Source organism: Dendrobates tinctorius, unplaced genomic scaffold (genome assembly GCF_039654945.1).
Source record: "Dendrobates tinctorius isolate UK_male_01 unplaced genomic scaffold, ASM3965494v1 ptg000312l, whole genome shotgun sequence".
NCBI classification, from domain to species: domain Eukaryota; kingdom Metazoa; phylum Chordata; class Amphibia; order Anura; family Dendrobatidae; genus Dendrobates; species Dendrobates tinctorius.
This window is the reverse complement of record NW_027361979.1, coordinates 2083721-2101098: the sequence shown is the minus strand read 5'-3', so window position 1 is coordinate 2101098 and position 17378 is coordinate 2083721. Positions and strand designations below refer to the sequence as shown.

Below are 17378 nucleotides of genomic sequence, written 5' to 3'. Positions count from 1 at the left end.
AGCCACACTCCACATAGAGAATAATGTAGCCTCCAGCACCGACCTCCACCCGCAGAGCCGCACTCCACATAGAGAGTAATGGAGCCTCCAGCACCGACCTCCACCCGCAGAGCCACACTCCACATAGAGAATAATGGAGCCTCCAGCACCGACCTCCACTTTTTTTTGCAGACGCCGGACAGGCATTTTTTCCATTTTGAAGCATCAGGCGGGATGCGGCGAAAAATGGAAAAACCGGACCCGGCGCCTGCTGCCACCGGATCTGGCTTTTTTCCCATAGACTTACATTATCGCCGCATTGCGCCTGACAGCCATGCGGCGTGTCTGGCTTTAGCCGGAAACGGCAAAAAATGCCTGTCCGGCGTCTGCAAAAACGTTCCATGCAACGTTTTTTGACAGCGCCGGACCGCTTTTTTGCAGAGCGCATGCGCGAAGACTCTCTTTCCCTCTCCCTCTCCTGCACCGTATCCGGCAAAAACAGATGATCCGGCGGGCTGCGGCTCCTACCGGATCAGGTTTGACAACTTTTCGCCACAGCCCGCCGGATTTAAAATCCGGAAATGTGACAGTAGCCTAAAGCCGGACACGCCGCATGGCCGTCAGGCGCAATGCGGCGATAATGTAAGTCTATGGGAAAAAAGCCGGATCCGGTGGCAGCAGGCGCCGGGTCCGGTTTTTCCATTTTTCGCCGCATCGCGCCTGATGCTTCAAAACGGAAATGTGAAAGTAGCCTTAGTCAGGTTGGTTGTCAAAAATAGGGGGGACCCGACGCTTTTTTTAATTTACTTAACTTATTAAAAAAAGTGTGGGGACCTGTCTATTCTTGAGAACCAACCTTGCTGAAGCTGACAGTTGAGGGCTACAGCCCCCAGCTGCAAGTTTGGTCTGGTTGGTTCACAAAATGAGGGGGACCCCACGTCAGGTTTTCATTCATTCTTCTCTCCTGCTCACTGTTGCCAGCAGAGCAGGAGAGAATGACAGCTGTGTTCAGCACCAGCCGCAGGGGAACAGTGTTTACTGTAGCACTTCTTCCCCAGCAGCGTCCGTGTGCAAGTGTTCAGCATTTTTGCGGACCGTGCACTCACACGAACACTGACATGTCTCTGTGTTTTTCACACGGACCGTGTGTCCGTGAAAACACGCTGACATGTGCAGAGACATTCATTTTAATGTGTCTACGTATGTGTTTCTCTGGGACGTGAGGAAACTGTCATCACGTACCGGAGCCACCGATGTGTGAAACCGACCTATAGCTTCCATACACATAAAGCTAAAGTCGGCAGGATCAGCCAACAATCTGACGTGTATTGGGGCTTCCCACCTATCCCTTGATAATTGATTTCAGGGGAGAGAAGGATCCGGCTTGTTGGAATTCCAGTAGTTGATCCTCTTGTTCGCTCTGAAGATAAGCTGCCACCAGTGGAGTTCGACACCTGTATGTAATAAGAGGGCACACTCACTCCTGTATGCCTCTACAGAAAAAAGGATCTGTCAAAAATGTTTTGCCCCATATATGAAGAAAAAAACATGGAACCAAAGCAGGCAGACATTGTGACTTAGGTCAGCGCTCAATGCTGCCATCACTAACCCATATCTGGAGACGGCTCAAGTAGGTGGATCTTACCTGGCTGCATTTATTGCCACAGAAGCACTACTCTACCTGAACCACAATTCTGAATTCAGCCACTTATGGGTAAGCATAAACCCTTTCACTACCCTGGGAGACTGTTGTGACCCAGGAATAAAACCAAAATGGCATTTCCTCTGCCCCACTTAACCATAATAAACAGACTCAGAAACCAAATGATGGGTGAAGGTCGGTCACAGCTTTATTGAATGTTTTCTTAACAATCATTTTAAAGGCACTTTACTTCTCTTAAGAACGCGCTCGCTACCAAATGCCCTGCTCTGTATTCGCAGGCAAGTCGGCCAGCGAGCCGTAACTTTGTGCCAATCCTTGTTTCACCGCCGCTGTGACTTGAAAACTATAATAAACAGAACAAAATGAACATTAGGAAATCATCATAACAAAAAAGGGGAGGGAGGGTGGGACAAGCACCTCCGGGATCCGGTCAAAAGGAAAGAGGGAGGGTAGCCACGGATTTGGTGCTATATAACCCCCAGGAAGGGGTTGTGCTAATCCCTACCCAATCCCATTAGCCCCCATACATAATACTCCGCCCCAGCATGACATGGGTGGGCGAGTTCAACTTTAACCCATAATGGAAGGGGAGGGGAGGAAAGGCGCCACAGTCAGGGGCACTCTCCTTAATCAGTACAGTGCCCACCAGACTGTTGTGACCCAGGAATGAAACCAAAATGGCATTTCCTCTGCCCCACTTAACCATAATAAACAGACTCAGAAACCAAATGATGGGTGAAGGTCGGTCACAGCTTTATTGAATGTTTTCTTAACAATCATTTTAAAGGCACTTTACTTCTCTTAAGAACGCGCTCGCTACCAAATGCCCTGCTCTGTATTCGCAGGCAAGTCGGCCAGCGAGCCGTAACTTTGTGCCAATCCTTGTTTCACCGCCACGGAGGATCCTGTTTTAAACAGGACTCCGACCCCCACCCATCAATAGCAAAGCTTGCTCCACTCCATCTTGCAGACCGGATAAGAAAATATCGAGCCCGATGTCATTCAGATGAACCCCGTCAGGCCTTAGCAGGGTGCTGTTATCCCCTTCCAGTTGCCTGTGTCGAATGACCACACCAAACCTCTCGCGTACAAACCGAGAAACACGGGCATTGATTGACCTCCTCGTGCGCTCGACTGCCATCCCATCACGAGCCCCTTGCCAAACCGCCCTCGGGACAATCTCAGACCATACTAGCACCAATTCCGGAAAAAAACTATGAAAGCGTTCCATGTCAGCTCGCATCATAGTTAAAAGTTCCGCCATCTTATACGAGCAAAGATCGTTACCCCCCGCATGCAAGATCAAAATAGTCGGCCCCCGAGCCCCTCTCGCGATCGAAACAACCTCGGGTAACACTTGCGGCCACTGCAAGCCCCTAATGCCTCTCCACATGAAAACGACGTCCCGGAATCCCAGATGCCGTCCTCCTGGGCGACACTCGGCCCGCTGTGCAGCCCAGAAAATATAGGAGTGTCCCAGCAACCAGACAGTCGGTCTGACGGAACCTGCAGGAAAAGAAAATTTTAATACAACAAATCCGGACGAATATAACGAGCAAAACACGCCGATCTCCATCTCCCTATCCTCTGGACTTCGGCATCAGGAAGGCCCTCCTTGGCCGCCTCCGTAGCGGCCCCAATGCGGAACGAATGAGTGCCATACTCACCAGCGGGAACTCCCAGCCCCTTCAAACATCTGGTAACCACAGTCTGGAATTGATACCTGGTTAAAGGTAGGTAATCTGCATGCGTGAAAAAGAAACTACCCCCTTTTCTAACAACCAAGTATGCTTTAAGCAACGCGACCGGACACATTGACGAATTGGCAGCATGCAGCAAAACCCAAGAACCCCGACCCAACGGATCTGTCTTTGATTTTCGAATTCTCACCCGCACCGAGTCCTCCAAAAAGACCACATCCTCAAACCGCAAACCACACCCCAAATCGAGCTTTGAACGCGGAACCAACTCCCCAACCCTTAAGGCTCCGAAAAAAGCTAAACCAAAAGCAGCGGACACAAGGGCTGCTTCAAAGACTGAACTACACACCTGATCCGCAATTGCAATAAGTCGACTAAGGAGAGCTAGGGACACCGGACGCTGACACTCAGTACTAGGCTGGACCCTCCTCCAACCCTTCATAGCCTGCCTAACAATAAAACATTTCGTAACATCAGACCAGCCTAACAGCTGAAAATGAAAAGCAACACCAGACAAACGTTGCTGTGCTGACGCACCCGACAAACCCTTACTATTCAACTGACACAAGAACTCAATCGTAACTTGTAATCGCGAATTCTCACACACCTGAACCGGTCTGCTACCTGCCAACTGACACCACTCCAACCATGCCTTACCATACGCTTGCCACGTCGACTGGGACACCGAGGAACGAACAAGGGACTTCAACTGTTCCCGATCACGTCCCACAGAATCGGCGGGCAACTGTAAACCTCCGGAAGGGCATGGAGACCAAGATCCAAGAAAACCTGTAAATCAAAAGAGTCAGAAGAGTTAGCAAACAAACCATCAGGGCCCTGTTCAAGTTGAGCCCGAAACCAAATGTTGAATTGCAAACAAAGCAGAGCCAGTCTACGAAGAAGAGCCAAAACCTGCGGGGACCTGGAAGACATGTGGTTAATACAGCGAACCACCCCAGGGTTACTTGACCTAAAATGAATCTCCTGATTACACAACAAACTACCCCACAACTCAATCGAAACGACGATTGGAAAAATCTCGCAAAGGGTTTTGTCATGGCCAAAACCCGACCTGGCCCAAAACTCCGGCCAAACCTCGCGACACAGTCGATGCTCAAATCTTGTCATGAAACCCACAACTCCGTCCTCCGATGCAAACAAATTTAAGTCATGTGCCGTCCGGCACGGTAACATGAAGCAAGTGTGACCGTTGAATGTTCATAAAAAAGAAAGCCACACCTCCAAATCTGCCTTCATGGCTCTTGTAACCCGCACCCTGTGGTGTGGGCTGGAGGCTCCTTTCGTAGCCAATGACAGTCGTCGTGAGAACGCCCTTCCCACCGGCATGACTCTGCACGCAAAAACCAACAACCCCAACAGTGATTGCATCTGCAAGAGGGTAACCTTTCGAACTGACAGGAAACCCTCAATCAGAGAGACCAATTTTTGAATCTTCTCAGCGGGTAGTCGATACACCATCGCTATCGTATCAATTTCAATGCCCAAAAAAGACAAAATTTGAACCGGGCCAATGGTCTTTTCTGGTGACAAAGGAACACCGAATTTCTGCGCAATTGACTTGAACGTGGAAAGAAGCTTATCACACACATCCGAGGAATTCGGACCAACAAAAAGGAAATCATCCAGATAGTGAGTGAGAGACCGCGTTCCCGACTCCCATCTCACTACCCATTCTAAAAAAGAACTGAAAAGTTCAAAATATAGCAAGAAATTGAACATCCCATGGGGAGACACATGTCAAAATAAAATTCCCCATCTACCTGACAACTCAACAGATGAAAACAATCCGGATGCACCGGCAACAATCGAAACGCCGAATCGATATCCGACTTGGCCAACCAAGCACCATCCCCTGCGATCCTAAGCAAAGCCACAGCCCTATCAAACGATGCATAGGATACTGACGCATCGTCGGGAGAAATACCATCATTCACCGAAAACCCCTTTGGGTGCGACAAGTGGTGAATCAAACGAAAGGAACCAGGATCCTTTTTCGGGACCACCCCCAAAGGTGACACCCTAAAATCCTGAAAAGGCGGGGATAAGAACGGACCGGCCATCCTACCCAGCGCTACCTCCTTCTGCACCTTCGCCAACAAAACATCTGAGTGATCACGGGCAGACTTCAAATTTGCCGAAAAACCGGGGGACCTATGCAATTTAAACGGAATGAAAAAACCTTCCGAAAACCCAAAACGCAGCTGACCCGCTGCCTCCTTGTTAGGATATCAGTCTAGCCACGGCTCCATCGCGACTACGCTCACCGGTGTCTTTCCTCTCATTTTGCTGTGGCTTGACCGGTAGCTTTCCCGCAGGACGGGAACACTTAGAGGCCGGGTGGGAGCCTCCACTGGCCGAACACTCATGCCGGAATTTACAAAGGCCGTAAAACCTACAGTGTCCCTCATTGAACAACCAACAGGCACCGGGTCTCCGCACGACCACTGAACTGGAACCCATTGAGCCTTGTCCAGCAGCCGCTGATGGAAAGGGATACTGCTTCTGAGTCATCATAAGACGCAACCACACCTCAGTCGCCTTAACCCCCCAGCCAATGTCTGGATGGAGGGCTAACCGTCTCCTGAATTCCTCATCATACCTCCACCACGCAGACCCACCGTGAGCCTTGTATGAATTGTAGATCATATCCTGATAGATAAACAGCTCAGAGCAGCGACCCGGGTGCTGCTGACCCATAATGCAACCCAACACAGCGAAAGCTTGCAACCAATTATTCATAGTTTTCGCCACCTTTTGGCGCACTCTCTCCGAAAACCTCTCAACCGGTCTCCTTTCCTTGTCCACAGTGTGTTGATCCACCGACACCAACGACCAAATATCTACATAATCATTGCTCCAAATCTTCTTCTTAGTGTCGTCATCTATGTGCGATCCCAGCGCACTAACCCCGCAGAACATGGTATCCTTATACACCCCCCCTAGCGGGGCGTCCACCTTATGACACTCCTTTGCTGTACCAGCCGTGGAGGGCAATTGCCCGATCAACGCTCTCAAGACAGATATCATAGCAGCATTATCCATACTTGAAGAACCCAATAGGGAACACTCACCCGGATTGACCGTTGGAGGAGGGACTCCCGCAGATGGAGGAACTCCAGCTCCCGGATAACCCGCCGTACTGTTGATGCCATAACTTGTAGCCTCAGGGGTTGCGCTCGACTCGACCAGGCTGTAAGTCCTTGAACGAGCCCTCGACTCCCGACGCTCGGGAGGAGGGCCTCGAACATGCTCGGGACTCGCAGACGCGCTGGACACCTCTGACAACGAAGATGGATAGCCACGTCTCGAGGACCGGGGACGACCACGGGAGGAACCTTTGTGGCCGGAGCGCCTAGATCTTTTATGACGCCGCTGCGAAGCATGGCGCCCATGGCGACGCAACTGCGGGGATGAAGAATAAGAGGAGGAGGATGAAGATCTCCGGCGTCTACGCCTGTCCCGCCTCCCCCTCAAGGGACCGTCATCTACAGGAGCAGCAGCCACTGAAACTTCCCCGCTACCACCAGGTACGGCAATAGCCGGAGCCGGGCCGCGAACGTCCTCATGAGCCCCCTCTCTATGCGGCGCAGGAGCGAGCACCCCGCCACTCAGCGTACCCGACCCCCCGGAGAAGGGGACGGCTGACTAACCCTAGCGACAGGTGTCTGTGATACACAGACCTGCCCCCGCTCCTCCACCCCAAGCACCAAGGGCCGCTCCGGCTGCTCGCTTATCTGCTCCCCTGCTGAAGCAGAGGAGGTCGCACTGTGCCTACCCCCCATAATTACACTCGCCGCCCCGGTCCGCTTAACCCCCCTGGGCTCCCCACCCTTCTCCCCTGCTGATAGCAACGTGGGCACCCGCCCCGAGGCCACTACGTCCCTGCCCCCCCGCCGCGATGCCACGCTGCACCTTCGCGCGCTTCTCCCACGTGCAGGAGCCCCTGCACAGTCAGCGCCGCCAGACCGGAAGTCGGGGGGCGGTAACTTCCGCCCAGCCGCGCGTCGCTGGGAAGCACCGGCCAACGCCGGCGAAGCGTCGCGCAGCCGCAGAGGAGGGCGGGTTTCCCGGGGGACCGCCTGCCTCCCCGCGACCCCGCCGCCGCCGGCTGTTCTTGCCGCGACCCGGAGGCGGCGGCCGGACCATAGCGCCATGAAGACGCGTCAAGACCGGGCACCCCATCAGAGGCCGGGGCCTGAGAGGCCGCCAGGTGAGCGCCGATCTCCGCCAGGACACCATGTAGCCAGGGCTCTCCCTCCTGTAAGACCCGCAGGCGCAATGCCTCCAACAGCGGGTCACTCATAATGCCGCCAGACAGTGCTTGTGACAAGCACCTCCGGGATCCGGTCAAAAGGAAAGAGGGAGGGTAGCCACGGATTTGGTGCTATATAACCCCCAGGAAGGGGTTGTGCTAATCCCTACCCAATCCCATTAGCCCCCATACATAATACTCCGCCCCAGCATGACATGGGTGGGCGAGTTCAACTTTAACCCATAATGGAAGGGGAGGGGAGGAAAGGCACCACAGTCAGGGGCACTCTCCTTAATCAGTACAGTGCCCACCATTATACTAAGAGGACTTTATATAGGTGAAAATAGATGTTAATATATCTAGATATCACTAGTGTAAGTTCTGAGGAAGGTCACAGACCGAAACGTCATCGTTTTTCATACACTATACTTTACTTCTAAATAAAACTTCAAAAGAGTACCAGATTCCACATTTTTTGTATTGTAAGGATTAGGACCCTATCCGTGAACCCAATACACACTAGGAGTGCTGTACTTCCCTCTACATATGGCCCCATTATTTGGCCTAGACAACTAATCAGGCTGTAGGGGTCACATGGAAAGCAAAGTCGCATAAGAGAGTGTTTAATTTTTTAAACAACGCTGCTGAAGACAAAAAAAATTGTCAGTGAGATCTGAAGGATTTAGCACGGGTCTACATGTGAGGACTTTACTGCAGATCATTTCCTCAACAAATCGCAATGTGTGAACATGCACTGATACAGATCCACCGGCAGTTACTCATCACTAATATAACACCAAGATTTATAATGATAGAAATGAACATTCAGCCCATAGTTCTCACAGTTTTATTAAAACACAAAGAATAACAAAAAGGAGAGAGGTATAAATATATTTATACATACAAATGTAGAATAAACTTCACAAAATACATAGAATAAAGCCAATTTGGACATTAGGGCCAATGCAAGCAAAAACCTCTTGTACCCGAGACCCCAATGCATGGGAGCCATCCAGATCTCCATGAAGGAGATTTCCCCTGCAGGGCTCCCAGCAAGACGATGGGGTGCCTGGAAAAAATGACGATAGGCCCAGGAGGAGCAAAGGTGCAGAAGCTGGGAAACCACACATTGTTCCCAAATGGCAATGGTGACAGATGGCATCTAGATCTTCTATCTGGATGTGTGACGAGGAAAGGAATAGTGCAAGGATAGGAGAAACGCTGCAGCAAGAGAGCCCGCAGCAATGGCAACACCGGCAGGAGTCCAGAAAAATTAAAAAAGAGAAAAAAAAAAAAAAAAAGGTGAAAACTGCAGGAGGGGACATAAATCCAACCCCCGTCATCCACTGACCCCAGGCTGGAGTATCATGGCACCCTGTAGGCAGAACAAAATGTGTAATCTGTTTGCAATAAAACCATTATTTTGCAAGACTACCCAGCATCATTGGAGCAGAAGCCAGCTGAGGTTGAGCAGAGCCTAGAAAGAAAGAAAAAAAGAATCGGTCAGAGGGAAGGGAATCTGGGTGGGCTCCATAACACAGAAAAGGGTCGAAAGGCGCGGAAAAAAGAAAAAATGTCCGGGAGGTGCGGGGAGAAAAAGGGGCCGGGAGCCCCAGGAAAGAAAAAAAATAAAGGTTCGGGAGGCACGGGGAGAAAGAGGGGCCGGGAGCCTCAGGAAAGAAAAAAATAAATAAAGGGCCGGAAGGCACGGGAAAAGAAAAAGGTCCAGGTGGCGCAGGGAAAAAAAAAAAAGAAAAGGGCGTGAGGCACAGGAAAACAGGGCGGGGAGACACGGGATCTCCAGCATACAGACCAACGCAAGTAACAGCACCTCCTCCTTCCCCATGCAGACCACCCAGCATGCAGCTCCACGCAAGTGCCTTATGCAAGTAACAGGACCCTTTCCTTCCCCACGCAGACCCCCAACCCCATGCAAGTAAAAGGACCCCCTACTTCCCCACACAGACCCCCAGCACGCTTCCTCCACTTGGTGGAGAGATGACAAATGATGAATTGGCATCCAAAGAGGTCACTACTGTGGATGGCACTGTGAAAAAAGATGGAGGAAACCCACAACACCTAAAAGACAATAAAGACAATTTTTTAAGAAAAACACTGCCTAAGGCTATGTGCACACGTAGTTGCCAGTGCTGCGGATTTTTCAGAGCGGATTTTGAAAAATCCGCAGGTCAAAATGCCTGCGGTTTACCTGCGGATTAGCCCTGCGGTTTCACACCTCACAATGGTGAAGATGTGAAACTGCAGCAGAATCCGCACAAAGAATTGACATGCTGCGGATTGTAACCCGCAGCAAATCCGCATGGAAAAATCCGCAGCATGTGCACAGCAGAAACTGCTGCGGACCTGCAGGGCCAGCGGATCCGCAGCAGAATCCGCAACGTGTGCACATAGCCTAAGGCTACCTTCAGACTTACGTTATGAGGGACAGTGCAGGGCCGCCGCTAAGCTCCGCCCCACCTCCTCCGCTCAGCTCCTCCTATGGGCGCATGCGACCGGCGTACGCTATATTTAGCTTTGGGTACGCTGACCGTGCGCTGGTCTGCTTTTGCCGGTGCATCGCCCATAGGAGGAGCTGACCGGAGGAAAGTAGCCCAAGTTGTACAAAAAGACATGGCTGCACCTCCCAATATTCACACCTTGATCTAATGCCCATCAGCAAAAATGTACAAACTGAACATGAGGTTATTACTTTACATTGTGATCATTGCGGTAGGGCGAGGGCGAGCACCAGCGCACCCGGCAGGGAGAGTAGCAGCGCACTTCCTTCCCTAGGCACGCCCCGAGCACACAGTCCCATGCAAGCAACATCACCCCCTTCTCCCCAGGCAGACACCCCTCCAGCATGCAGCCGCATGCAAGCAACATCACCCCCTTCTCCCCAGGCAGAACCCTCCTCCAGCATGCACTTGCAGCCCCATGCAAACATCACCCCTTTCTCCCCAGACAGACCCCCCCTTCAGCATGCAAATGCAGCCCCATGCAAGCAACATCACCCCCTTCTCCCCAGGCAGACACCCCTCCAGCATGCAGCCCCATGCAAGCAACATCACCCCCTTCTCCCCAGGCAGAACCCCCTTTCAGCATGCAAATGCAGCCCCATGCAAGCAACTTCACCCCCTTCTCCCCAGGCAGACCCCCCTCCAGCATGCACATGCAGCCCTATGCAAGCAACATCACCCCTTTCTCCCCAGGCAGACCCCCCCAGCATGCACATGCAGCCCCATCACCCCCTTCTCCCCAGGCAGACCCCCCCTATAGCATGCACATGCAGCCCCATGCAAACAACATCACCTCCTTCTCCCCAGGCAAACCCTCCCCTCCAGCATCCAGCCCTATGCAGGCAACATCACCCCCTTCTCCCCAGGCAGAACCCTCTTCCAGCATCCAGCCCTTCTCCCCAGGCAGACCCCCCCCCTCCAGCATCCAGCCCCATGCAGGCAACATCACCACCTTACCCAGGCAGAACCCTCCTCCAGCATGCAGCTCCATGCAAGCAACATCACCACCTTCTCCCCAGGCAGAACCCCCCTCCAGCATGCAGCCCCATGCAAGCAACATCACCCCCTTCTCCCCAGGCAGAACCCCCCTCCAGCATGCAGCCCCATGTAAGCAACATCACCCCCTTCTCCCCGGGCAGACCCCTCTCCAGCATGCAGCCCCATGCAACATCACCCCCTTCTCCAGAGGCAGACCCCCCTCCAGCATGCACATGCAGCCCCATGCAAACAACAGCCCCCCTCTCCCCAGGCAGACCCCCCTCCAGCATCCAGCCCTATGCAGGCAACATCACCCCCTTCTCCCCAGGCACCACCCTCCTCCAGCATGCAACCCCATACAAGCAACATCACCCCCTTCTCCCCAGGCAGAACCCCCCCTCCAGCATGCATCCCCATGCAAGCAACATCACCCCCTTCTCCCCAGGCAGACCCCCCCTCCAGCATGCACATGCAGCCCCATGCAAGCAACATCACCCCCTTCTCCCCAGGCAGACCCCTGTTATGAATAAGTCACCGTAGGTGGCAAAAGCAGAAATACAAGCTAAGTCCAGAAAACCAGAGAAGTTGGCAACTATCAGATTGCAGACCCCTGAACCTATCAACACAACTAGAAGTAGCCGTGGGGGGTTCCTACGATGCCCTAGACCCCTCGATCACAGCCGGAGAATTACATAGGCCTAAAGAAAGAAAGGGGAAATCTAAACTGCCCCAGAGCAGACCCCAAAGCAATAGGCAGCCCCCAACATATAATGACGGTGAAGCAAGATGAAAATACTAACACAGACAGAAAGATAGACTGAGCAAAGACGGGGCCCAAAACTACCTAGATAGGAAAGGACAGGAAGGCTGCTGTCTGCAATCTGCCAAAACCCTATCAAAGACATAAGCCACCAAGCTGATATGAAAAAGGCCCTGAAGCAGCTAGGCTTCAAAAACTAAATCAGCACTCAGGTATTTTCAGAAGACAGAGCAAAATGAATTCAGCACACCCCAGCAGGGAATGGCAGAAATCCAGAAAAACAAAGCAAAACAAAGTCAAAGCACAAAAGCAAAAGGCCGAGCAGCAAACTTAGCTTTAGAGGAGCAGGAATTCAGACTGGTCTCCAAGGATCCCACAGAGAAATCACCCGCAGGGCAGAAGGGCGTCAGCAGCCTTATATCCAGTCAGTAACTCCACTCAGCCAGTCATCATCAGGGAGTTCCTCGGGCCTCAGCACTGAAGGGGAAAATGAACTCACAACAGACCCCCCCTCCAGCATCCAGCCCTATGCAGGCAACTTCACCCCCTTCTCCCCAGGCAGAACCCTCCTCCAGCATGCAGCCCCATGCAAGCAACATCACCCCCTTCTCCCCAGGCAGACCCCCCCTCCAGCATCCAGCCCTATGCAGGCAACATCACCCCCTTCTCCCCAGGCAGACCCCCCCTCCAGCATGCACATACAGCCCCATGCAAGCAACATCACCCCCTTCTCCCCAGGCAGCAGGGGCGTATCCAGGGGGGGAGCCGGGGCATTTGCCCTGGGCGCAGCCCACAGAGGGTCGCCATCGAGCCGTCTGATGCGGCGGTCCAGAAGGAGGCTCCCCGTTGGCGGCATTCTGCCGCCCCCCACACTTGGATTCTCCAGTTCTCTAAGCCGGCTGTCAAACTGACAGCCAGCTCAGAGAAAGTGCTGCGCGTCGGTTCTCAAGGATTGTACTAGCGTCTTCAGACGCTAGTACACTCACTTGCTGATCCCTAAGCCCTGACGCCGCCGGCACTTCCGCATCAGTGAAGCGCCAGCAGCGTGTCAGGTCACATGATCACGCTGCTGACGTCACTCGCCGGCTCTTCAGAGGCGAAGACAACAGGGCAGGCAAGCAGTGAGGCAGCGTTGTGGTTGGTGGTAAGTGCTCCAGCCCCATACAGGGCAATGGAGCTGAAGACACCAAAGAAGATTTAAGAAATGTAAGGACATGACCTAGGGGCAAGAAAGGGATGTTTGGGGTCAGAGATACTATATGGAGTCAGCGCAAGGGAATGTGTGAGATTGGGGGATGGGTGCAGTCTCATGGATAGGGAGGGAGCAGGGGAGTAAATTGAGGACAGTGTGTGAGGAGCAAGGTCAGAGTGCAGACAGATGTGTGTGGTGGAGAAATATCAGGATCATATGGGGGGTGAGGGGGGAGAAATATGAGGAACATGTGGGGGAGCAAGGAGGTAGAACTATGAGGAACATATGGGGGCGAGGGGGGAGAAATATGAGGAATATATCGGGGGGCGAGGGGGGAGAAATATGAGGAACATATGGGGGCAGAAATCTGAGGACATTATGGGGGCCAGAGGCATTTCTGGGGGGGGGCAACTGGCAGAGAGGCACATTCGGGCCACCAGTGTCTCCCCTGGCGGCTGCATTCTGCAGCCCCACAGCCTGGGAGTCGGCCGCTCTTTGTGTTGGTTGTCAAGCTGACAGCCGATGCAGAGAAGCTGCAGTGCGCCGGCTCCCAGGGATCAATTGTACTCGCGTCTGTACAGATGCCAGTACAATTGAAGCTCTGACAGCCAGGTCAGAGCGACGCCAGCAACGTGATCATGTCATGTGATCACGCTGCTGACGTCACTCGCTGGCACACAGAGCGAACACTGGTGGTAAGGGCTCATACCCACTTGCGAGAGACTCGCACGATTCTTGTGCGAATCTCTCGCATGAAACCTGGGACTGCCGCCCGCACTCAGACCAGAGTGAGCGGCTACATGTATTTCTATGTAGTCGCACGCTCCGGTCCCAGTGGCAGTGCCGGGTCTCTCGCAAGTGAGAGTGAGCCCTAAGTGTGCTCCACTGAGGAGCTGAAGAAACCACTGAAGATGGGGGGTGGGATTTGGAGTGGGAGGTTACTTAATGTGTGGGAAGATTTGAAGTGGGGATTGGGGGGGATTTCATGTCTGGGGGGATTTGGAGTGGGGATGAGGGGTACTTAATGTGTGTGGGGGATTTGGCATGGGGATGGGAGGATTTAATGTGTGGTGGTATTTGGAGTGGGGATGAGGGGTACTTAATGTGTGTGGGGGATTTGGCATGGGGATGGGGGGATTTGGCATGGGGATGGGAGGATTTAATGTGTGGTGGTATTTGGAGTGGGGATGAGGGGTACTTAATGTGTGTGGGGGATTTGGCATGGGGATGGGGGGATTTGGCATGGGGATGGGAGGATTTAATGTGTGGTGGTATTTGGAGTGGGGATGAGGGGTACTTAATGTGTGTGGGGAGATTTGAGGACACAAAATGAAGAGTATGTATGAGGGGATGGGTGCAGACAGTATGGGGAGCAAACGGGTAAATGTATGTGGACACAGTATGAGTAGCGATGGGAAAAATGTATGTGGACACAGTATGGGGAGTGAGGGTGATGGGATGTGTGCAGACACAGTATGGAGAGTCGGGGGTATGTGTGAGCACAGTATGGAGAGTGAGGGGGTAAATATATGAGGAGACAGTATGGTGAACAGGTGGATGTTAGAGGAGACAGTATGAGGAGGGAGGGGAATATTTTCAGGCGACATTATATTGCAGATATTTTTATTCAGGAGCATTATAATGACACTTCTATCTTTAAGGACGTCGTGTGGAGAGTTGGTGCAGAAGACCGGAGAAGATGGAAGTCTGCAGAGATGAGATGTGGATGAGAAAACTTATCATGGGTTCTGGACAAGAAGAAAAGAAGGAGAACGACTCCAGAGATGGCATCATCTATAAGGTACCTGGATGTAAATGTTATTTGTGATACTGACTAATTCTCATGCTTTCATTTATGTTAGGAGCAATAAAGGAGTTGTCCAGGTTTTTGCTGAGTCTGCAGTCATTCCTTGTGACTGCAGACTTCTGAATTCTCACAGTGCCCACTGAAGGCTGTTAGGATTCTAGCATGCTGGTAATTTACATACATGCGATCACATGCTGACTAGACATGTGTGGCCTCACTCAATGAAAATGAACGGAGCGAGGCCGGGCACATCTAGTCGGAATGTGGCCAGAAGTATATAAATCACATACTTGTGCTGACATGACCGTGTACTCTTGCCACCAGTACGGGAGAATCCTAAATATGTGCAGTGCATTCATTGTGAGAGTTCAGAAGCTGCAATGTCAGAATTCAGCTCTGCAGGTTCCAGTAGTCATCACATGGACACTTCACTCATGTGCGATTTTAATACTTATGGTCCTGTGACAGCGAGCTTCTCATCCTGCTTTTTCAGTTTTTCACTGAACATTGAGAGCATTAGGGAGAGTATGGCTAAGTGTGGAAATCGCATGTGTGCGGGGCAGGGGGGGGGGGCGCCGAACCAAATTCTTGCCCCGGGTGCCAGAAAGCCTAGATACACCTCTGCCAGGCAGAACCCCCCCCCCTCCAGCATGCAGCCCCATGCAAGCAACATCACCCCCTTCTCCCTAGGCAGACCCCCCCTCCAGCATGCACATGCAGCCCCATGCAAGCAACATCACCCCCTTCTCCCAAGGCAGACCCCCCTCCAGCATCCAGCCCCATGCAAGCAACATCACCCCCTTCTCCCCAGGCAGACGCCCCCTCCAGCATGCACATGCAGCCCCATGCAAGCAACATCACCCCCTTCTCCTGAGGCAGACCCCCCTCCAGCCCCATGCAAGCAACATCACCCCCTTCTCCCCAGGCAGACACCCCCTCCAGCATCCAGCCCTATGCAGGCAACATCACCCCCTTCTCCCCAGGCAGACCCCCCCCCAGCATGCACATGCAGCCCCATGCAAGCAACAGCACCCCCTTCTCCCCAGGCAGACCCCCCTCCAGCATCCAGCCCCATGCAAGCAACATCACCCCCTTCTCCCCAGGCAGACTCCCCCTCCAGCATCCAGCCCCATGCAAGCAACATCACCCCCCTTCTCCCCAGGCAGACTCCCAGCTTGTGCATAAACATCCACTTACCTGATCTGTGACCCCAAAATACTCCAAATCCCGCCATGACACCCACAGCTTCCTGGTGTCTGCTTTCAGTGCTCACTGCTCTATGGAAGAGGTCACGCCCCTTCTGGTCACATGGGCGTGACGTCAGCAGAGGTCCTTTAGCCTACTTGGATTTAGCTTCTACCCTACCGAATCGGAAGGGTTGAGCCTAGACTGTATGGGCTCCTTCCAGGTGCCTGACTGCAGCCCATACAGTCTAGCCGGCTCACTACTGAAGATGCTAGACTGTATGTGCTCCTTCCAGGTATATATTCTGGAAGATAGCAGACATTATGGGCTGCTGCCTGACCCTAACTGCAGCCCATACATGACACTAGAATGTATGTGCTCCTTCAAGGTATAAATTATTAAAGTCAGCCGGATACATGGGCTCCCTCGAGGTCCTAACTGCAGCCCATACAGTCTAGCCGGCTCACTTGTGAAGATGCTAGACTGTATGGGTTCCTTCCAGGTATATATTCTGGAAGATAGCAGACATTATGGGCTGCTGCCTGGCCCTGACTGCAGCCTATACATGACACTAGAATGTATGTGCTCCTTCAAGGTATAAATTATTAAAGCCAGCCGAATATATAGGATCCTTCCAGGTCCTAACTGCAGCCCATACAGTCTAGCCGGCTCACTACTGAAGATGCTAGACTGTATGGGCTCCTTCCAGGTATATATTCTTGAAGATAGCAGACATTATGGGCTGCTGCCTGACCCTGACTGCAGCCCATACATGACACTAGAATGTATGTGCTCCTTCAAGGTATAAATTATTAATGCCAGCCGAATATATGGGCTCCTTCCAGGTGCCTTGTTGCAGCCCATACAGTCTAGCCGGCTCACTGGTGAAGATGCTAGACTGTATGGGCTCCTTCCAGGTTTATTTTCTTGAAGATAGCAGACATTATGGGCTGCTGCCTGGTCCTAACTGCAGCCCATACAGAATGTATGTGCTCTTTCAAGGTATAAATTATTAAAGCCAGCCAAATATATAATCTCCTTCCAGGTCCTAACTACAGCCCATACAGTCTAGCTGGCTCACTACTGAAGATGCTAGACTGTATGGGCTCCTTCCAGGTCCTAACTGCAGCCCATACAGTCTAGCTGGCTCACTACTGAATATGCTAGACTGTATGGGCTCCATGAGGTCTATATTATTGTAGATACGTGCTCCTGTCGGCTACATATTATTGTAGATATAGACTGTATGGGCTCCTGTCAGGTATATATTATTGTAGATATAGACTGTACGGGCTCCTGTCAGGTATATATTACACAAACAG

The 17378-nt window shown here is 52.3% G+C and overlaps 1 long non-coding RNA gene across 1 annotated transcript; it reads right to left on the bottom strand.

The window, feature by feature from the left end:
- Positions 1–8448: 8448 nt before the first annotated feature.
- On the bottom strand, positions 8449–16162 carry LOC141073678 (uncharacterized). The gene is made up of 2 exons (XR_012227040.1): positions 16069–16162; positions 8449–9092 (listed from the first exon to the last, which is right to left on the bottom strand). It is a non-coding gene; the product is annotated as an uncharacterized lncRNA (long non-coding RNA).
- Between the last annotated feature and the right edge of the window lie 1216 nt (positions 16163–17378).